Source organism: Schistocerca nitens, chromosome 2 (assembly GCF_023898315.1).
Source record: "Schistocerca nitens isolate TAMUIC-IGC-003100 chromosome 2, iqSchNite1.1, whole genome shotgun sequence".
NCBI classification, from domain to species: domain Eukaryota; kingdom Metazoa; phylum Arthropoda; class Insecta; order Orthoptera; family Acrididae; genus Schistocerca; species Schistocerca nitens.
This window is the reverse complement of record NC_064615.1, coordinates 480,962,810-480,987,303: the sequence shown is the minus strand read 5'-3', so window position 1 is coordinate 480,987,303 and position 24,494 is coordinate 480,962,810.

The following is a 24,494-nucleotide window of genomic DNA, read 5'->3' as shown; positions in this document are numbered from 1 at the left end:
TCCCAGCTATAAGACTCTATTATACCCTTTATTTTGGTTCTGAATGCTGTAGTATTCCATCCCAATACACACAAGCTGCAAGTAAAGTTCCGGCAATAACATAACAACTGTTGTCAATCTGCGTCTCGCGATCTCAGTTTATATACTGGATTAATAAGCCCCTAAGCACGGTTAATTTGTTATGTATACGAAAAAAGTCCGGAAATGTAGGAACTCGAAATCAAGAATTAAAAACTGGAGTACTTGGCGTAAACAACAGCTGAGTTGATACATTGTCTGTAAAGAATAAAAAACAAGACCACCACCTGTCTTTTACATACTCGCACAGTAAATCGATATCTACAGCATAAAAAAGGTCCTTGTACCTACTAAAGTATAACCATGTCTTTCTATACGTAAGATGTCATCTTCAAGCAAACATTACGCCCCATCTACCAAATTTTGTAGAGTACTGAAGCAAATTGTTTACTTCGGAAGTTACCATCCCATATACTCACTATAATTTATGGTGTCCTAGTGCAGTTTTGTGTTAACAAGATGAAGTACGGAACAATCGATAATAGACTCCACCATAAGTATTATACAATGCTTGATTCTGTGGAAATGTGTTCAGCAAGATCATTGTCCAGAGACTGAGGAATTTTTCTTAAGATTTCGGAACATATACTGCTTTCGAACGGTAGGAAAGAGTTCCACACTTTCGAATTGTCTTATCTCCTGCGTAATGCAGCGTACTGAGGACAGAATACAACACTGCAACCTGCCCTACACATGATTAGTGATATGCAAAACTCCTAGGAAGCTTGCGGCTGTGAAAAGCTTACAACCAATATTTTAGACAGCACAGATGTGGTGAAGTAATTGATTTGAGCCTTAAAGAGATTTTTCTTGTACTTAGCCTCAACTAGGTCCAAGATAATTGATGTAAACTTTGCACTTCACGTGTTTCCTAAGTATTTTGCAGACATTTTAGAATATCTCACATTACAGATGTGGAAAATAATTAATTTTTGCCTCTATTGAATCTTAAACCAAGTGCGGTTCATACACTGAACTTTGAACATTTTTACCCTGTACAGACACATTTTTGTGGGAACAACTCGTGGTATACATACCGAACTTCTGTTGGTGACAGTGAAAACAACTTGTAGTACAGATACCAAACTTTTTCGCTTTTTACCAGAGGAGCCAACTGCTGGTGACGGTAAACAACTGGGTTGCGAAACAGAACTTGATTTTATTTCATGGTTTCAGGCTTTGCAGAGCAGTATTTAAGGTAAAACTCACACTCAACAAATATAAATTCCTAATTCGTTACCTGTATTTTTAAAATAAATGCTGATTTTCATTTATTTGTAGAGTGTTATCTACTCATTCCAGTATTCCATATATAGCTTCAAACGAAAATTATCGATCTGACTGGTGAGCCAGTCCTAAACGAATTTTTGGAAGTCAGTAATGGAAAAATAGTTGATAGAATTTACCGTACTTAGATGGAGGGCGGGGGGGGGGAGGGCTTGATGATAAGAAAGTGTTGATATTGATGCCTGTGAAATATAACAAGCACGTTTGCGTGAGAATTTGTGGCTGCACTGCAGGCAAAATAAAATTGCTCTAAGGGTGACGGTTGTATTCAGTTGGCTGACAGTATGATGGTAAGTGGGGATGCAGGGGGGATGTGGACACATGGCGCCCTTCTCCTCCCCTTCCATGGCCTTGGAATGTGTCACATGACTTCCCGATTTCAGTGAAATACAAGCACAATTGCCTTAACACCATGAATGCTGGACCCACCCTTCCTGACCTTCACTTATGTTGACAGTGACTTGTTTATTATATATGCAGTTGCATGAACTGTAATATTACACTGCTGTGTCAACACAGATAAGAAAGCGCTGATGCTGATGTCAGCCCATTTTCTGCCTGTATGCCGAGTCACCCAATGCAGTCGTCAGCAAAAGTGATGCGTCGCCCAATGTTGATTCCTGCCCGTATGCCCAGAGAACTACTACTACTGATCCTTCATTTTCAATAGGTAGGAAATGGATAGTGGAATGCAGATGTGGTACATTTTCTCTTGAAAATAACCTACATGAAGGAGGCAAGACTGCAACTATCAAATCTGAAGGCTGTAAATTCAACCAAATACTTACGGATTACAAATAACCCAAAATTGGAACGATCACATACATAATGTTGTGGGTAGAGCAAACCAAAGACTGCGATTCATTGGCAGAACACTTAGAAGGTGCAACAGGTCTACTAAAGAGACTGCTTACACCACGCTTGTCCGCCCTATTCTGGAGTATTGCTGTGCGGTGTGGGACCCGCATCAGCTGGGACTGACGGATGACATCGAAAAAGTACAAAGAAGGGCAGCTCGTTTTGTATTATCGCGAAATAGGGGAGATAGTGTCACAGACATGATACGTGAATTGGAATGGCAATCATTAAAACAAGGCGTTTTTCGTTGCGACGGATCTTCTCATGAAATTTGAATCACCAGTTTTCTCCTCCGATTGCGAAAACATTCTGTTGGCACCCACCTACATAGGGAGAAACGATCATCACGATAAAATAAGAGAAATTAGGGCCCGCACAAAAAAATTTAAGTGCTCGTTTTTCCCGCGCGCCGTTCGAAAGTGGAACGGTATAGAGACAGTTTGAAGGTGGTTCACTGAATCCTCTGCCAGGCACTTTACTGTGAATAGCAGAGTAATCACATAGATGCAGATGTAGATGTGTACTATGAAAACAGCGAGAAATTACTCGATATAGTTCTGGATGTTCACTGATTAAGTGTGTCTAATTCAACTGTCATTCTAAACAAATCAGAAGAAACAATAATGTATATTGCGCTTGAAGAATTAACTACGAAAAGATTTTGTGCAAGATTAATGCTGTATTTTTTTTCATGCTGAGTACAAGCCAATGAGAAAACGAATTTGTGAACACTGTTTGGACGAATACGAATTGAAGTCAACCCATTTTGTGCACTTACTTGTAACTATAGATTGGATATGGGCGCAGAATTTTATCACAGAAGGGAAGCAGTAATCCAAGAATTGGTTGGAATCTGAGGGCTTGGATCAGGAAAGGCAAAATCGATTACATCTTTGGGAGATTATGGAAAACTTTGTGTAGAATGGGAGAGGGACTTTTCTTATTGAATAGAGTACAAAGTGTAAAGTAATAACTGCCAAATACTACGCAAGTCTTCTGGATTAATTGAATGTATATATATGCGAGCAAAGTTGTACTAGAAAAGAAAAAAAAATCCACCTGGACTATGTACTGACAATCGAAAAGCAGACAAGTTTCAAGTACTGGGTGGTAATAATTAAAGTGCAGCTTCTTCCAGGGGTCCACAGTGGACTGTAATTATCCTATGGCAGCAAAACTTGGTAGATATTCTAATGCACTGATGCAGAACCGATTTACGCTGACAAATAATTAATTCCAGTTTTGGCTATCAGTTGCAAATCTGGTGCTGTGCAGCATCTCGTCGACATCTCCAGTGCTCATATTGAACAAATTTTGTAAGTAGCGATTAATAATAACAAAAAAGTTATACCTTTCTCGCTTGTTTGACCTTTTCTGCCCGTGTCCCACTCCCTATCCGTTATATATGGAAACATTTCTAGGCGTCTTTCTTGCACTCGCAGCACCAGTTTGGCACCTGGTAGCCAAAATTGGAACTAATTTTTTTCCAGTGAAAATCGTTTATACATTAACACATTAGAGTTTCTACCACATTTCGCTGCCTACAGCCCACACTGGACCTCTGTGAGGAGCGCCGCTTTAATTATATCCACCCAGTAGGAACTGTTGCAACTTCCATGCTTGCCATTAGATTTTGAACCTACCATCTCCTAGCTATACTCACAGATAAAGAAATGCGTGAGTGGGAAGAGTTTTGGGTACCTCGAAGATGTTTTCATATAGACTACACAAATTTCTATATCAATAATGTAAATTTGCACATAAATTGTCCAGTTTTTCATATTATATCTGCCCCAATCTGGGATCCAGAAATTAGTTTCATATTTTTGTGTAAAAATCTTTTCCACATTACTGCCAGAATCCGGACAGAAAATTAGAAATCTCTAGATACTCAAACTCAGTTAAAGGAGGATCTTATTAGCCATTCTTACATTAACGAAAATATTTATGGTCAGGGCTATAAAATCTGGTTAACACTTACATTCACATTAAACAGGTTTCAACTTTAGCAGTATTTGTACAGCTGGTAGCAGTCTATGTAAAATAAAATTACCCAACTGCATGTTCTCTATTGTTTTGTTAGATATTTGCAGTTTCGTTTTTGCAGTGTGTGGATAGAGTCAGTCAAAACAGATACTGATTGTCTTGTGACTCATGTGACGCCCAGCTTTCGTGTCTTGTTGCGAAAAAGGTTTTAAAATGTAATTTTATCTAATCATTCAACAGAACGGACCCAGATTAGTGCAGTGTGATGTTATGTTTAACAAAATATGTTAACAAGAACAGGGAAGAAGACCCACTGCTACATCAATGATGAGCAGTGCTCCTGTATATTAACCGCAGACGAATGTGCGACCTTAGTAAAAGTTGGTTCACACTTGACAGAATGGAATGTCAGTTCATTATGCAATGTTTTTCAAAAGGCAGTAATCACGCAGGCTGTCAATGCGTTGAAATGGGACGGTACAGAAAGGGCGGTCGAATTTATTTCTTATAGTCGACCTGTTATGCTAGTAAAACCGAAAGTATCGATTTACTTGCTCATAATCGATGTTTGGATCGGGATGTTTAGACTTTGTGAATAAGAATATCCAGTCATTCATTGATTTCTTTTGTTTTAAGTGACTTGATTTTGCAGATGTATCATGGTCTCATTAGGAAGAATATATAAAATTTTTGTTGGATTAAAATACTGAAACTGATGATGAAAAGGATTCTGATCAATTTTCAAATTAAAAAAAAAAAAATACATAACCACATATGATGGAAAATCCGAGCTAAGCCAGAAAAAATGATAGAAGTGCATTGACTCGTGTAGTAGTGAGGATCAATTTAGTAAATTAATTAAAATCTCGCAGTTCTTCTTTGCAGTGCCAGCCCATAACGCTTGTATTGAGAGTTTGTTCTGCTTAATACAGGCGAAGTGTTCAAAGCAGGGAAACAGACTGAAAATCGAATCTGTAGAAGGAATTGCAGTGGTGAAATTTAATTTTAGTGTTTTGAAATGTAAAAACTTTTTTAAAATATTTGTTGTCAACAAAAAGGAACTTACAAAAAGATTCGGTCCAACGAAAATACACATAGGACGTGGGCTCCCAAATAATGTAGGTATGTGCGATGAAGGTAACATTTTTGTCCATAGGGGAGACCGGGGCTAGTTGGCATATGGGGTAAGTTGGCACACTGCTTCTTTTTTCTACCGCTATAAAGACTGAGCGCTAGGATCGCAACACTCAAAATCACGAACAACGTTGTACCTTTCAATGTAGTTTCAGTCTGATGAGAACTCCCAGAGAGGAAGGACTTCATGCTTCTTGTTTTTCAGACAGATGAGTATTTTTTCACTCTAAGTTTTTGTTATTCCGTGAAGCTCTAGAATATGTCTGGGAGTTTTAAGCAGCTGTGATGGGTAGAGGAGACAATAATAATTGTATTCAAGTACTGGACTGCTTCGTAAAACTTTTTGTGTAGCGGTGAGGCATCCATCTTGTCTAAAATGTGTTGTTGGGACAAGATGGTATCTTGGCTTAGGGACATGTTGGTGCAGACCACGTGGCGTACGCCAACTTACCCCTCACTCACATTTTTCTCACATACGTTTCTGCTGACGTTTTTTTAACTATTTTATGATACATTTCATTGAATGTTTGCCATGAGGAATTACAAGAGAAAGAGGAACAAGAAAAGCATCCTGCTCAGAACGTAAAGAATGCCTTACGTGCTCACATTATCGACAGAGTAAGCCTAGCCACCACAGCATGAGAATTCAACATCTCTGTACGGAGCTTAGCTAGGTATTGCCAAAAAGCGAGAGAATGTGATGCTTCCACTGATGAAGTCCGTGATGTTCTAAGTGGATATAAAACTCCTAGGAAGGTATGTATCAGCCAAGTGACATAACATTTTTTAAAATGTTTTTTTTTTTTTTTTTTTTTTTTTCCCTGTGGGCCTATTGAACTCCAAGACCATATATCTAGCTACTACACATGCCTGTCATGATATTAGGTTCACAACTGATGGCATACTTCGTATTTTGTGTTACAGGTTTTCTCTCTTGAACTGGAGTATCTATTTATACCTTAAGAAAGCCTCAGATATTTATTTCGGCTCAAGCCCGAAGGGGGGTTAGAAAATTTGCATTTCAATACGCCACCAAAAATGAAGTTAACGTACCACTTTCTTGGGAGGAAAAGAAAATGGCGGGACCTGTATTTTATGAAGTGGCATCCATCCGAACACCTGAAGCCACAAACCTAGTTAGGGGCACCAGTTTTAATGAAGTAAATGTGAACAATTTCTTCAGTTAGCTTAAAAAGATTTTGGGCAGACTGAAGTTGCAATACGGATGAAATACGGAATACGGATGAAATGGGGACCACAACTGTACAGAAACCAGACAGGGTGGTAGCACGGAAAGTTCTGAAACAATTTGGAAGGACAACCTCTGCTGAAAGAGACGGTCTCGTAACCCTAGCAACATGTGTATCAGTTGGAGGTAATGTTATCTCTCCACTCTTCATATTTCCTAGGGCAAAATACAAACCACATTTTGTTCGAGACGCTCCAGCTGGCTCTGACGGCGATGCCAAGTCAGGTTGGATGATAGAAACAAATTTTATTAAGTTCTCCAAGCACTTCATTCCCTATTCCAGAAGTTGGAACGATCGCTCAACACAAGACTCTCATTTCTCTATTGAAGCACTCAGTTTACTGAAAGGAAGTGGGGTGGCTGTCCTATGATTTTCTCCACACTGCAGTTATAATTTGCAGCCTCTGGACCGGAGTGTGTTTGGGCCACTTAAAAAATATATCAGTACTGCTTGTGATGCTGAGACGAGTAATCATCCTGGCCAAACGATTTCAGTTTATGACATACCTAGCATCGTGAACACAGCTTTTCCGCTTGCAACAACCCCATCCAACATCACCGCAGGGTTTAGAGTAAGCGGGATTTGCCCTTTCAATCCTGACATATTTCATGAATTCGACTTCCTGGCATCATCTGTCACTAATCGACCGCCTCCTGACGGTATACAGACTGTGAATACTGGCGTTGTAACCGATCCTCTCCTCAATATAGTCCTTCCATCTTGTCCTCCACTGATGCACCTACTCCCAGAACACCATCATCGTCCCGAATTGTAACACCTGAAGAAATTCGCCCTTTTCTAAAAGCAGGTCCACGAAAGCTGTCTAACAGTGGCAGGAAAAGGAGACACACTACTATCTTAACAGACACTCCTACCAAAAATGTACTGGAAAAATGTAAGCAAGTGTCAATTAGTAGACCTATTTTAGAGAAGACAGGCAAAAGGGTTGCAACTCAAAAAAAGAGGAAGGGAAAAAGTTCTTGGGGAAATGATTCAGAAATGACGGAATCTGGAGACGAAACGTCAGATATAATAAGCCGTGCTGATTCTTAGGATAGCCTCAATTTCCCTGTAAGTACAGACACTGAAGAGGAATATGAGCGTAATTCTCCACCATCCTGAGAATGCCCAAACACCGACTGCTAAAGAGAATAGGATGAATGTAGTTCAAGAAGACAATTCGAAGCAGTATGATGGTGAGGTCTAGTGCACGTCTGTATGCTAGAAAGATATTGGAAATTGATGGTGATGAAATATTTGTTTCCACAATGGTGAAAGAAAAGAAATTTTGGATATGGTCTGACGTTCCTGACTCGATTTGGTATAACAGAATAAAGAATTGTGCGAAAACTAAAACCGCCAGTTCAAGTGAGCAATCGAGCTACTTTCTTGGTGGACATGAAGTTGTGATTCTATAATTTCGTTGCTATTTTTTATTTTATTATCATGTAGCCTTTCTATGTCCATTTACTGACTTAATTATATTTTAATATTGTTGCCATTTTGACAGACACTAATACAAAATGTACTAGCAATTGAAAGATCTGAAAGTAAGAAAGTGTCCACACCATATGTCCTTCATATTGTATTGATATAATAGTGTCTTAGTTACTAACTTGTTTTTATTCCTCAGAACCTGTTAACAAATGCCAACTTCCCCAGCACGAGTGCCAAATTGCCCCGCATGTGGGGTAAATTGGCATAGATGTAATGTATTAGTAAACTTCTTTTTTCGAATTCAGCATGGAATTATAAGTGATATTTTCATCATTTATTAATAGCCAAGGGATACCACTATCTGCAGCATCGATCAGATAAGCGGAAAGTACTAAAGGAAAAGATAGAAAAATCGTAAAGTAAAAACTAGCCCCGGTCTCCCACATGGAAAGTGTACTCTTTTTCGGATTCCAAAATATGGCAAACATAGTCGCACGGTCCACATTTCTCGTGCTGTGACGTACACCCCAGGTTCCGCGAGGTAGTCGCGGGTTCCTGGCCCCAGCCGTCCCAGAGCAGAGGCTTTCCCGTCCCGTCCCGCATGGCGGGTCACGTGACCCAGCTGGTCTCATTTGGCGGCACGCGACCCGCAGCCCGCACCCGCCACTCCAACAACGCCGTTCCCTGCAACAGCTCGTCAGATAAATGGCCGCACGTGGTCACCGGTCCAGGGGGTTGCTTTCTTCGAGTCAGGGTGCTTTTCACACGCCTCCTACCGAGACAAGATGCTGCTCCACCAGTTTGGCCCTGTGGCGCAACGGATAACGCGTCTGACAACGGATCAGAAGATTCCAGGTTCGAATCCTGACAGGGTAGTTCTGTTTTTTCCCTTCAGCACTACTGTCGTGGCGATGTCTTCTGCAAGTCCATTCAACAAACTTGTCAGTAGGAATACGAGAAACTGAGAACTTTCGTGACTGGTTAACTGATAAAACTAGAACAAATCGAAATTTTAAATTATATCTTTAAATGGAAATGTATAAGGGGCAGTCAAACGAAAATGAGAGACAGAAGAAAGTAATTAAACTGTTTATTATTTCAATAGTAACTGCCGTAACCGTTAATGCATTTATTCCATAGTAACACTATATGGTCAATGCCTTCATGGAGTTTCGTCTGCACCTACATAATAACTCTGCAATTCAAAATTAAGTGCCTGGCAGAGGGTTCATCGAACCACCTTTAAATTACTTCTCTACTGTTCCACTTTCGAACAGCGCGCTGGAAAAATGAACACTTAAATCTTTTTGTGTGAGCTCTTATTTCTGTTATTTTGTTATGATGATCATTCCTCCATATGTAGGTGGGTGCCAACAAAATATTTTCGCACTCTGAGGAAAAAGTTGGTGATTGAATTTCACGAGAAGGTCCTGCTGCAGCGAAAAACGCCTTTGTTTTAATGATTACCACCCCAGTTCGTGTATCATACCCGTGGCACTCTCGTCCCTATTTCGCCAAAATGCAAGACAAGCTGCTCTTCTGTAAACTTTTTCGAAGTCCTCCGTCAATCTATCTGATGAGGATCCCATATCCCACAGCAGAAATTGTAAATTTGTGATAAGATATTATGGGACCAAACTGCTTAGGTCATCGGTTTCTAAGCTTAAACACTACTCAATCTAACTTAAACTAACTTACTCTACGGACAACACACACACCCATGCTCGAAGGAGGACTCGAACCTCCGACGGCGGCAGCCGCGCGGACCGTGACAAGGCGCCTGAAAAAAATGGTTCAAATGGCTCTGAGCACTATGGGACTTAACATCAGAGATCATCAGTCCCGTAGAACTTAGAACTACTTAAACCTAACTAACATAAGGACATCACACACATCCATGCCCGAGGCAGGATTCGAACCTGCGACCGTAGCAGTCGTGCGGTTCCGGACTGAAGCGCCTGGAGCCGCTCCCCCATCGCGGCCGGCCAAGACGCCTGAGACCGCGCTGCTACCCCGCGCGGCCTACAGCAGAACTCCGGAAGAGGACGGACAAGTGTAGAGTGCACAGTGTCTTTACTACACCTGTTACATTTTTTAAGTGTTCTGCTAGTAAATCGCAGCTTATGGTTTGCTTTCCCCAAAACCTTATCTGTGTGATCGTTCCAGTTTAATTGTAAGCCCCAAGTATGTAGTTGAGTTTACGGCCTTTTGGTTCGTGTGTTTTATCCTTCCTTTTAGTACTCACACTTTTCATGATTTAGAGTCAATTGCCGCTTTTCGCACCATAATAATATCTTGATAAATCGTTTCGAAACTTTTTGATCATCTAATCGCTTTCTACGACGGTAATCGACAGCATCATTTGCAAACAATCTAAGAGGGTTGTTCAGATTGTCTCCTAAATCAGACCAGGAACAACAGAGGACCTATAACACTTCCTTGGGGAATGCTAGATGTTATTTCTGTTTTACTCGATGGCTTTCCGTCAGTTGTTACGAACTGTGACCTTTCTGAGAGGAAATCACGAATCCAGTCACACAACCGAGACGATGCTCCGTAGGCAGGCAAATTAATTAGAAGTCGCTTGAGAGGAACGGTGTCAGTCTAAAAATATGGAATCAATTTGACGTTCCCTGTTGATAGCACTCATTATATCGTGAGAATAAATAGCTAGCTGTGTTTCACAAGACATAGACGAATCGAGTTCTATTGTCAAACCAATTCTGTGAATGAAGCCGTATTGTCCTTTACGGTCATGCCAACACAATGGTGTTTATCGCAAGTAGAGGTCGCTTTCCGTAATCTGATGTTTGCTCGTTGCTGCATATGATCTTCTACTCATTGATTCCGCACACACAAGTAAAAGTAAGCATGAATGTAAGGCCGCTGTGGTCGAGCGGTTCTAGGCGCTTCAGTCTGGAACCGCGTGACCACTACGGTCGCAGGTTCGAATCCTGCCTCGGGCATGTATGTGTGTGATGTCCTTAGGTTAGTTAGGTTTAAGTAGTTCTAAGTTCTACGGGACTGATGATCTCTTTGTTAAGTCCCATAGTGCTCAGAGCCATTTGAACCATTTGAACCAAGTAGGTTTTTGTGTAGAAAAATTAAAAGAAGAATGAAATTGTGAAACTGCGGCGTTTATATCGTGTGCAAGATGCCGAGAAAGTTACTGCTTCTACAACCACATCTACATGTACATATATCCTCCTCAAGGCACCGTATGGCAGGGGTACCTTGTACCATACGATGAATATTACCCCACCTCATGTAAATTATTACCTGTAAAGAAATGACAGTGTATCATTTTATAAACGAAGTTCTCGGGTACACGTTACATTTCCTTCCTGAAAATTTATTTGCTGTCATAAATATTCTTTGCCTTTCCTTTTCACGCCTTTTATTGGGATATTAATAAATATAATATAGACCCAAATAGCATTATTTCGGTTTATTTGCAATGTAAATCAAATAAAAATTCGAAATTGAAAAAAAGTTTCCGGAAAGGGACTCGACACATCGACCCTCGGATTACTGTTCTGTACTCTTTCTGTTGCACCAATCGCTGCCGGGACCTATGTTATCATAAGTGGCACGTGCATCGTCCGACCAGCGCCGAATAAATATGCTATTGTTTCTAAAAGCTCGGCCATCTGGAGGCCCCACTTTTGTCACTTTTGTTTCTGGCGAAGCCCTGCGTATAATCATAAATCTTGACGAAACCGGCGATGACGAGTAGGCATGGTCCCCTTATTACTCTCTTCCCCCATCATCCCCCTGGTGAACTAACGCTTCGTCTCTAATGACCTCGAGGATAAATTGTTCTTTCTCACAAAGTAAACTACTTATATGTCGTTACAACACAATGGGTTTTAATAATAATTAAACCGAGAGATCATAATTTAGTATGTAGGCCTACATAACTGAAAATGTCACTAGTGGCGTTTCCTTTCATACTGAATAAATTGAGTCTTGGTGTTTATCGGTGAAGATCACCATGAGCCAAATCACGGATCCTATGTTATAAGAAGCAGATTCCAAGACAGTTTGTCGCATTCGCTGTCCTGCATAAAGCCATGACTTCCGAAGACCATACAAGGGACACGCTGTAAGGAATAAGAAGGAGACGTCTATCTCGTACTCAGGCAGTGCGTAAGCTTCTGACCATGTTTCATCATCCTTCCAAGTTCACCGTGCAAAGATGTGTGTCTCATAATAAAATTCAGTTATCAGTTGCACAGATATTTATATTTCGTATTTCGCTGTACCGGTTTCAACAAATTAATCTGTCATCTTCAGAAGCCTTCAAAATTTGCGATATTATAAATCACCAGACTTTGGCTATACAGTTACGTAAAGAATAGAAAACATATCACCGAAAATTACTTACGAGGAAAACTCCTCATCGCACCCCCCCCCCCCCCCCCCCCAGATCTAGTGGTAAAATGGCCCCTTCAAAATTAGAACACATATCAAGCATGAAGACAGGAAAAGGTATACTGAACTGTGAAAAAAAAATCAAGCAAAATCCAGTGAACGGTCGAAGCTTAAGATGTGCAACATCGAGCGAGCTGGAATAGCCCTGTCGTCGTGGTTATGTTGTCACGGTTTTGGACTGTGACTGAGAAATCTGTGGTCAGTTCTCCCTCATGACCCACTTTTTTTTTCAAAAAATTATGAACTGTCCCTCCGCTCATTGACGTGTCTGTTCTCCCTCTGTAGTCCTGGCAATAGTCATACTATACGTTAGTTACAGAATATGAGTGATGTGGTAAGAATATATTACCATCGCAAGTAAAAATTATGATTAGCGCGAGCAGGCGAGATGCTGCATAGACCTCTCATAGAAATGGGTGTGAACTATGTTACGACAATGCGATCCAAGAGTCAAAACTTCCAAAACGGAACGCAAGAGTCATAACACGTGGTACTTGTGTAGAACAAACAGGACGTCTCTTTCTTACACCTCGATGTTGCAAACGGACGCTACACCACGACAACGGATCTTACCGTTCGGAAACCAACACTGTGACCACATAACCACGGCACCGTGGCTATTCAAATGCGCTCGATGTTGCACATCCTGAACTTCGACCTTTCATTTTTTTCTGTTTTGCTCATTTTTTCCCAGTTCACTACGCCTCCTTCCTGTTTTCACACTTGTGTTCAGTTTTTGACGGGCTATCCACAGGGTCATCTTACCACAAAATCTGAGGGGGTCGCGATAGGGAGTTTCCTTTTTTAGTACCGGTTTAGCAGATGTCAATATGTCCTTCAAAGTCAACGGCCTTGCCTCCGTGGTACATCTACATCTACATCTACATGATTACTCTGCTTTAATGACTTCCATCCCAACCCGCGTATCATATCTGCCACACTCTCTCCCCTATTACGTGATAATACAAAACGAGCTGCCCTTTTTTGCACCCTTTCGATGTCCTCCGTCAATCTCCCCTGGTAAAGATCCCACACCGCGCAGCAATATTCTAACAGAGGACGAACGAGAGTAGTGTAAGCTGTCTCTTTAGTGGACTTGTTGCATCTTCTAAGTGTCCTGCCAATGAAACGCAACTTTTGGCTCGCCTTCCCCACAATATTATCTATGTGGCCTTTCCAACTGAAATTGTTCGTAATTTTAACACCCAGGTACTTAGTTGAATTGACAGCCTTGGGAATTGTACTATTTATCGAGTAATCGAATTCCAACGGATTTCTTTTGGAACTCATGTGGATCACCTCACACTTTTCGTTATTTACCGTCAACTGCCACCTGCCATACCATACAGCAATCTTTTCTAAATCGCTTTGCAACTGATATTGGTTTTCGGATGACCTTACTAGACGGTAAATTACAACATCATCTGCGAACAACCCAAGAGAACTGCTCAGATTGTCACGCAGGTCATTTATATAGATCAGGAACAGCAGAGGTCCCAAGACGCTTCCCTGGGGAACGCTTGATATCACTTCAGTTTTACTCGATGATTTGCCGTCTGTTACTACGAACTGCGACCTTCCTGACAGGAAATCACGAATCCAGTCGCACAACTGAGACGATACCCCATAGGCCCGCAGCTTGATTAGAAGTCGCTTGTGAGGAACGGTGTCAAAAGCCCTCCGGAAATCCAGAAACACGGAATCAACTTGACATCCCCTGCCGATAGCGGCCATTACTTCGTGCGAATAAAGAGCTAGCTGGGTTGCACAATAACGATGTTTTCTGAAACCATGCTGATTACGTATCAATAGATCGTTCCCTTCGAGGTGATTCATATTGTTTGAATACAGTATATGCTCCAAAACCCTACTTCAAACCGACGTCAATGATATAGATCTGTAGTTCGATGGATTACTCCTACTACCCTTCTTAAACACAGGTGCGACTTGCGCAATTTTCCAATCTGTAGGGACAGATCCATCGGTGAGCGAGCGGTTGTAACACCAATTCCTGACAGATCTCCGGCGTTAAGCACTGTTAGGCTTGGCTAGCACTTGGCTGGGTCACCGTCCGAGTCTGCCGAGCGCTGTTGGCAAGCAGGTTGCACCCAACCCTTGTGAGGCCAAATAAGGGGCTAATTCACTGAATAAGCGGCTCTGGTCAGGAAGACCGACAACGGCCTGGAATGCGGTATGCTGACCACATGCCCCTCCATTTCGGCATCCATACGTCTATTGGCAGAGGATGACAACAGCGATCGCCGGTACCGTTGGGCCTTAGGAGGCCCGTTCGGACGGAGAGAGAGCGAATATCGTCTTCACAGAAGCGTGATGCCATGCCATGTCCAAAACCGTACATATTGTATGTGAAGATTGTAAACAGAGATTGACACGTTGATAAATTACAGTAAATGGATCCACATCTATGTAAATGCTAAGCTGTTGTTTCAGCATCAAGGAACATGAATAAAAGCATATAAAAACTACAACTAAGATATGTTAGGACGTTATAAAGGGTGTTACAAAAAGGTACGGCCAAACTTTCAGGAAACATTCCTCACACACAAATAAAGAAAAGATGTTATGTGGACATGTGTCCGGAAACGCTTAATTTCCATGTTAGAGCTCATTTTAGTTTCGTCAGTATGTACTGTACTTCCTCGATTCACCGCCAGTTGGCCCAATTGATGGAAGGTAATGTTGACTTCGGTGCTTGTGTTGACATGCGACTCATTGCTCTACAGTACCTAGCACATCAGTACCTAGCATCAACAAAAAATGGTTCAAATGGCTCTGAGCACTATGGGACTCAACTGCTGTGGTCATAAGTCCCCTAGAACTTAGAACTACTTAAACCTAACTAACCTAAGGACAGCACACAACACCCAGCCATCACGAGGCAGAGAAAATCCCTGACCCCGCCGGGAATCGAACCCTGGAACCCGGGCGTGGGAAGCGAGAACGCTACCGCACGACCACGAGATGCGGGCTAGCATCAACAGGTTAGTGTTCATCACGAACGTGGTTTTGCAGTCAGTGCAATGTTTACAAATGCGGAGGTGGCAGATGCCCATTTAATGTATGGATTAGCATGGGGCAATAGCCGTGGCGCGGTACGTTTGTATCGAGACAGATTTCCAAAACGAAGGTGTCCCGACAGGAAGACATTCGAAGCAATTGTTCGGCGTCTTAGGGAGCACGGAACATTCCAGCCTATGACTCGCGACTGGGGAAGACCTAGAACGACGAGGACACCTGCAATGGACGAGGCAATTCTTCGTGCAGTTGACGATAACCTTAATGTCAGCGCCAGAGACGTTGCTGCTGTACAAGGTAACGTTGACCACGTTACTGTATGGAGAGTGCTACGGGAGAACCAGTTGTTTCCGTACCACGTACATCGTGTGCAGGCACTATCAGCAGCTGATTGGCCTCCACGGGTACACTTCCGCGAATGGTTCATCTAACAATGTGTCAATCCTCATTTCAGTGCAAATGTTCTCTTTACGGATGAGGCTTCATTCCAACGTGATCAAATTGTAAATTTTCACAATCAACATGTGTGGGCTGACGAGAATCCGCACGCAATTGTGCAATCACGTCATCAACACAGATTTTCTGTGAACGTTTGGGCAGGCATTGTTGGTGATGCCTTGATTGGGCCCCATGTTCTTCCACCTACGCTCAATGGAGCACGTTATCATGATTTCATACGGGATACTCTACCTGTGCTGCTAGAACATGTGCCTTTACAAGTACGACACAACATGTGGTTCATGCACGATGGAGCTCCTACACATTTCAGTCGAAGTGTTCGGACGCTTCTCAACAACAGATTCGGTGACCGATGGATTGGTAGAGGCGAACCAATTCCATGGCCTCCACGCTCTCCTGACATCAACCCTCTTGACTTTCATTTATGGGGGCATTTGAAAGCTCTTGTCTACGCAACCCCGTTACCAAATGTAGAGACTCTTCGTGCTCGTATTGTGGACGGCTGTGATACAATACGCCATTCTCCAGGGCTGCATCAGCACATCAGGGATTCCATACGACGGAGGGTGGATGCATGTATCCTCGCTAAGGGAGGACATTTTGAATATTTCCTGTAACAAAGTGTTTGAAGCCACGCTGGTACGTTCTGTTGCTGTGTGTTCCCATTCCATGATTAATGTGATTTGAAGAGAAGTAATAAAATGAGCTCTAACATGGAAAGTAAGCGTTTCCGGACACATGCCCACATAACATATTTTCTTTCTTTGTGTGTGAGGAATGTTTCCTGAAAGTTTGGCCGTACCTTTTTGTAACACCCTGTATATAAAACATTTGAAAAACCTGGTACATAATTCTAATATCTAAAAGGAATGGGCTAATATTCACGTCGTATAAGAGGTGTTATAGAATCAAAATAGTGTCTACTTTTCAATGCAAGCTGGTCATTCAACAAATCTTTCGGATTTAGCTAGGAATATTTACTTATTTCAAATTCTTTTATAAGGTTCATTTTGCAGCTCTTGTCAACTGCCTGAAAATTTCCATCTTAAACCAGAATGGAGGAGGAAGAATATGTTTCTCGGTTTTGAGACTTTCAGCAAAAGTTGATCTGCATGAATTCTCACCGACTTTGTTGACCGTGTGCTCAGAAAATCGGGTCTTAAATGCCCTCCCTGTCTGTCCTATACAATGAGACATATATTACACAGGATTTTATATACCCAGATTTGAGATATTTTTCAGTTGGAGGTTTCTCATTATGTGTCAAGAGCAACCTGGTGAGGAGAAGTGTAGAGGAGTTTATGTTATTGTTGGTTTTATTTTTATAAAGTTTTTGTACGAGGCTTGGTTGATATCCATTTTTGGCGGCTATATAGGCTACTTAAAGTTATTAAGTTCAGTAGCAGTAGCACAAGGGGTTAGGGGCACCTCAATAATACCGTCGATAACAGGGTGAAAGGACGCCGATTTATACTGAAAGGGGTGACAAGAAGAAGCATAAATGATGTTACCTGATTTGGCGGGTTTTCTGTAAAGATTAAAGTTAATTTTACCGTGCACTAAACGCAGTTTCCGGTCCAGAAAGCTACGTTTATTGTGTTGATCTTCTATTTCATACGTAAATTTGATTTTAAGATGGGAGCAGTTCATGAACTCACTACAAGATTTCACGTCATTCGTCTACATCTACATCGACATTTTTATTCCGCAAGCCACTCAACGGTGTGTGGCGGAGGGCACTTTGCATGCCACTGTCGTTACCTCCCTTTCCTGTTCCAGTCGCGTATGGTTCGCGAGAAGTTCGACTGCCGGAAATCCTCCATGCGCGCTCGAATCTCTCTGATTTTACATTCGTGATTTCCTCGGGAGGTATAAGTAGGGGGAAGCAATATATTCGCTACCTCATCCAGAAAAGCACCCTCTCGAAACCTGGACAGCAAGCTACACCGCGATGTAGAGCGCCTCTCTTGCACAGTCTGCCACTTGAGTTTGCTAAACATCTCCGTAACGCTATCACGCTTACCAAATAACCCCGTCACGAAACGCGCCGCTCTTCTTTGGATCTTCTCTATCTCCTCTGTCAATCCGACCTGGTACGGATCCCACACTGATGAGCAATACTCAAGTATAGGTCAACGAGTGTTTTCTAAGCCACTTCCTTTGCTGATGGACTACATTTTCTAAGGACTATCCCAATGAATCTCAACCTGGCACCCGCCTTACCAACAGTTAATTTTATATGATCATTCCACTTCAAATCGTTCCGTACGCATAATCCCAGATATTTTACAGAAGTAACTGGTACCCGTGTTTGTTCTGCGACCATATAATCATACAATAAAGGATCCTTATTTCTATGTATTCGCAATACATTACATTTGTCTATGTTAAGGGTCAGTTGCCACTAACTGCACCAAGCGCCTATCCGCTGCAGATCTTCCTGCATTTCGCTGCAATTTTCTAATGCTGCAACTTCTCTGTATACTACAGCATCATCCGCGAAAAGCCGCATGGAACTTCCGATACTATCTATCAGGTCATACTTCTTTCAGTACAATGGTGGTAGCTCTTATAAAATGTGAAAATTAGCCCATTCCTTTTACGTATTAGAACTTCGTGCCATGTTTTCATATAGATTATATTTAACTTCCTTGTATACCTTACTTATCCTTTTTATAAGTTTCTTGCTGCTGACACATCAGCTTGACATGTACGTAGATGTGATTTATTTACTGTAAATTGTCGACTGTCAGTCTCTTTTTACAATAATCATACAATACAGTATGTACAGTTAGGGATATGTCATTGCATAATGTTTCTGTGAAGAAGATATTGACGTTTGCTAGACATACTATGTAACTTCCTGTCACACACTTATTATAATTTACATAATTGTACGGCCAATGTCCAGTGATTTATAATATCCCTAATTTTGTAGCCTTCTGAAGACAACAAATTAATTTTTTGAAACAAGTAAATCGAAATAAAAATAGCTATGGAACTGAGGACTGACTTTTATTCTAAGAAATACACTGCAGTTGCAGGCAAAACATAAAATGGGAATAAAATTTTTAAAATATGTGTGTACCTCAGTAGCATGGGTCGCTAGATTTCACAACAGTTTTTATAATTTATTTTTGTTGTTGTGATTTAGCCCATTGCAGCCCATTAAAACTGCGTTCTTCTCACACACGAGCAACATTTACATAAGATTCCTGAATGAGAAACTCGCTACATAATCTTTCCTTATAATACAGAATGTATATGACGTTACTCCTGCCTATTTCGTGGTTGGGCTGAAATCTTAATCATTTGTACATCCAAGCGTGTAGTACACTCCATGACAATTTAACGTTAGTCCTGTGCCGCCTTTATGGTGTTGGAGTAGGTCAGCAGGGTCGATTGTCACAGTGAGAGACGGTCGGACTGAGCTGCAAGTGACATGGACCCAAACAGCCATCGAACGACGGTTTACGTGTGGCTGTGCACAACATGTGTTTTAAGTACCACGAGGTAACGATATGCTGATTACTGGATAATGAAAGTTGAACATCCTGAACAATGGTCTCAACTGTGTGAAATATTATTTGTACAGGAAACTAAACTAAACTCCATCCTAACATGCCACCAAAGGCCTATCGGTACCGCCCGACCGCCGTCTCCTCCTCAACCGATAGGCGGCACTGGATGTGGATGTGAGGGGCATATAGTCAGTCAGCACACCGCTCTCCCGGCCGTTGTGAGTATTCGTGATTGTAGCCGCTAGTTCTCAACCAAGTAGCTACTCAGGTGGCATTACAATGACTAAGTGCACCCCGTTTGCCAGCAGAGCTCGGCAGACCCTGACGGTCACCCAACCAAGTGCTTGCCAAGCCCGACAGCGCTTAACTTTGTTGATCTGACGGGAACCGGTGTTACCATTGTGGCAAAGCCGTTGGCCTCCGTGTAGGAAAACGAGGAGAAAATTAATGTGCTTGGTAAAATAAGACTGTTCTTGTTTAAGTAACGATTGCACTAATCTGTCGACAAAACACCACTTTAGATCAGTACGCTTTGTCGAATGTTTTATAGTAAGTGGATATCGTACCTGACGTGCGATTCTGAAGGTCTTCAAACCACGCATCTATGGCTGAACTAACCTCTCTCTACATTCAAAACCTTTGCCAGTCGCCAGTTTCTTCAGGCGTAGCAAGGAGACGATGGCAAGTCTGTTGAGTCAGGTGGACGTTCTAAAAATACGTTTTTAAAATCCCTCAAATTTCACAGTCCGCAAAGCCCCCCAGAAAGGAGTGGTCTTTTACTGGAGTTTAAGGGTCTTCTCACGAACTTTTCCACCGTCCACATTAATAAACCGTAGCACAGAATCATATGGATTAGAAAAGAAAAAAGGGGAGCCAAGAGTACAAACAGTATTCAGAAATTCGTTTTAGTGATTGCTTCTCACCAGCTTTCAACAACATTTTGTAAGTTCAGAGTCAATGTTTTCTCTCCTCAACAGTAAATATGACACCTCCTTAAAGCATGTCGGTTTCCTTCTGTATAGAGTTTCCTCTTGTTTGTATGCGGACGATGTGAAAGAGAAAAAAGCTCGTCTATTGTCCGTTAATTGTCGGCATCACGAGCCGGACAGCTAGCCCTTGGGTCGCGCAGTGAGTCTTGTTTTTCTTGCCATGGGTTTCCGTGTAATGCGAGCTGCGACAAAAGCGCTGCAGTACGGCAGCGACATGTCTGCTGCAGCTCCTCGGCTTGTTTGTTGTCATACTTCGCAGGACACTGTCATCACTACACTAACAGGCAACGTAAAGAAGACTGCAGTGTAGTTCTTATTTACATCTACGTCTACGTGATTACTCTGCTATTCGCAATAAAGTGCCTGGCAGAGAGTTCAATGAACTACGTTCAAGCTGTCTCTCTACCGTTCTATTCTCGAACAGCGCGCGGGAGAAACGAGCACTTAAATTTTTCTGTGCGAGCCCTGATTTCTTTTATTTTATCGTGATGATCATTTTTCCCTATGTAGGTGGATGCCAACAAAATGTTTTCGGAATCGGAGGAGAAAACTGGTGATTCAAATTTCATGAGAAGGTCCCGTAGCAAAGAAAAACACCTTTGTTTTAATGATTGCCACTCCAATACACGTATCATGTCCGTGGCACTATCTTCCCTATTTCGCGATAATACAAAACGAGCCGCCCTTCTTTGAACTTTTTCGATGTCATCCGTCAGTCCCACCTGATGCGGATCCCAAACCGCACAGCAATACTCCAGAATAGGGCGGACAAGCGTGGTGTAAGCAGTCACTTTAGTAGACCTGGTGCACCTTTTAAGTGTTCTGCCAATGAATCGCAGTCTTTGGTTTGCTCTACCCACAACATTATCTAAAGGATTGTTCCAAGTTACGTTATTTATAATTGTAATCCCTAAATATTTAATTGAATTTACGGCCTTCAGGTTTGTGTGACTTGTCGCGTAATCGAAATTCAGCGTATTTCTTTTAGTACTCATGTGAATAACTTCACACTTTTCTTTATTCATGGTCAATTACCACTTATCGCACCATGCAGGTATCTTATCTAACTCATTTTCCAATTCGTTTTGGTCATCTGATGACTTTACAAGACGGTATATGACAGCATCATATGCAAACAGTCTAACACGGCTACTCAGTTTGTCTCCTACGTCGTTAATATAGATCACGAGCAATAGAGGGCCTATAACACTTCCTTGGCGAACGCCGGATATTGCGTCTGTTTTACTCGATGCCTTTCCGTCTATTCCTACGAACTTTGACCTTTCTGACAGGAAATCACGAGCGATATTCCATAGGCACGCAGTTCGGTTAGAAGACGCTTGTGAGGAACGGTGTCGAAAGCCTTCTGGAAATCTAAAAATATCGAATAAATTTGACATCTCCTGTCGATAGCACTCATTACTTCATGAGTACAAAGAGCTAGTTGTGCTTCACAAGATCGATGTTCTTTGAATCCGTGCTGACTATGCGTCAATAAATCGTTTTCTTCGAGGTAATGTTCGAACACAGTATATGTTCCAAAACCCTACTGCAAATCGGCGTTAGTGATATGGACCTGTAATTCAGCGGCAGGGGTAAAATACAACGAGCGAAAGGCTATTTACAATTTGTACAGAAACCAGATGGCAGTTATAAGAGTCGAGGGGCATGAAAGGGAAGCAGTGGTTGGGAAAGGAGTGAGACAGGGTTGTAGCCTCTCCCCGATGCTATTCAATCTGTATATTGAGCAAGCAGTAAAGGAAACAAAAGAAAAATTCGGAGTAGGTATTAAAATTCATGGAGATGAAGTAAAAACTTTGAGGTTCGCCGATGACATTGTAATTCTGTCAGAGACAGCAAACGACTTGGAAGAGCAGTTGAACGGAATGGACAGTGTCTTGAAAGGAGGATATAAGATGAACATCAACAAAAGCAAAACGAGGATAATGGAATGTAGTCAAATTAAATCGGGTGATGCTGAGGGGATTAGATTAGGAAATGAGACACTTAAAGTAGTAAAGGAGTTTTGCTATTTAGGGAGTAAAATAACTGATGATGCTCGAAGAAGAGAGGATATAAAATGTAGACTGGCAGTGGCAAGGAAATAGTTTCTGAAGAAGAGAAATTTGTTAACATCTAGTATAGATTAAAGTGTCAGGAAGTCGTTTCTGAAAGTATTTGTATGGAGTGTAGCCATGTATGGAAGTGAAACATGGACGATAACCAGTTTGGACAAGAAGAGAATAGAAGCTTTCGAAATGTGGTGCTACAGAAGAATGCTGAAGATAAGGTGGGTAGATCACGTAACTAATGAGGGGGTATTGAATAGGATTGGGGAGAAGAGAAGTTTGTGGCACAACTTGACTAGATGAAGGGATAGGTTGGTAGGATATGTTTTGAGGCATCAAGGGATCACAAATTTAGCATTGGAGGGCGGCGTGGAGGGTAAAAATCGTAGAGGGAGAACAAGAGATGAATACACTAAGCAGATTCAGAAGGATGTAGGTTGCAGTAAGTACTGGGAGATGAAGAAGCTTGCACAGGGTAGAGTAGCATGGAGAGCTGCATCAAACCAGTCTCAGGACTGAAGACCACAACAACAATTCAGCGGTTTACTCCTATTTCAATTTTTGGGTAGTGATGTGACTTTAGGTGCGGATCTTTCTGTGAGCGAGCCGTTGCTAAATACGAAGCTATTGTATCAGCATACTCTGAAAGGAACCTGACTGGTATACAATATGGACCGGAGGCCTTGCCTTTATTAGGTGATTTAAGCTACTCTGCTACACTGTGGATATATACACTACTGGCCATTAAAAGTGCTACACCACGAAGATGACGTGCTACAGACGCGAAATTTAACCGACAGGAGGAAGATGCTGCGAATGCAAATGATTAGCTTTTCAGAGCATTCACACAAGGTTGGCGCCGGTGGCGACACCTACAACGTGCTGACATGAGGAAAGTTTCCAACCGATTTCTCATACACAAACAGCAGTTGACCGGCATTGCCTGGTGAAATGTTGTTGTGATGCCTCGCGTAAGGAGGAGAAATGCGTACCTTCACGTTTCCGACTTTGATAAAGGTCAGATTGTACCCTATCGCGATTGCGGTTTATCGTATCGCGACATTGCTACTCGCTTTGGTCGAGATCCAATGACTGTTAGCAGAATATGGAATCGGTGGGTTTAGGAGGCTAATACGGAACGCCGTGCCGGATCCCAACGGCCTCGTATATCAGTCGAGATAACAGGCGTCTTATCTGCATGGCTGTAATGGATCGTGCAGACACGTCTCGCTCCCTGAGTCAAAAGATGGGGACGTTTGCAAGATAACAACCATCTGCACGAACAGTTCTACGACGTTTGCAGCAGCATGGACTATCAGCTCGGGGACCATGGCTGCGGTTACCCTTGACGCTGCATCACAGACAGGAGAGCCTGCGATGGTGTACTCAACAACGAACCCGGGTGCAGAAATGGCAAACTTCATTTTTTCGGATGAATTCAGGTTCTGTTTACAGCATCATGATGGTCTCATCCGTGTTTAGCGACATCGCGGTGAACGCACATTGGAAGCGTGTATTCGTGATCGCTATACTGGCGTATCACCCGGCGTGATGGTATGGGGTGCCATTGGTTACTCGTCTCGGTCACCTCTTGTTCGCATTGACGGCACTTTGAACAGTGGACATTACATTTCAGATGTGTTACGACCCGTGGCTCCACCCTTCATTCGATCCCTGCGAAACCCTACATTTCAGCAGGATAATGTACGACCGCATGTTGCAGGTCCTGTACGGGCCTTTCTGGATACAGAAAATGTTCGACTGCTGCCCTGGCCAGCAAGTTCTCCAGATCTCTCACCAATTGAAAACGTCTGGTCAATGGTGGCCGAGCAACTGGCTCGTCACAATACACCAGTCACTACTCTTGATGAACTGTGGTATCGTGTTGAAGCTGCATGGGCAGCTGTACCTGTAAACGCCATCCAAGCTCTGCTTAACTCAATGCCCAGGCGTATC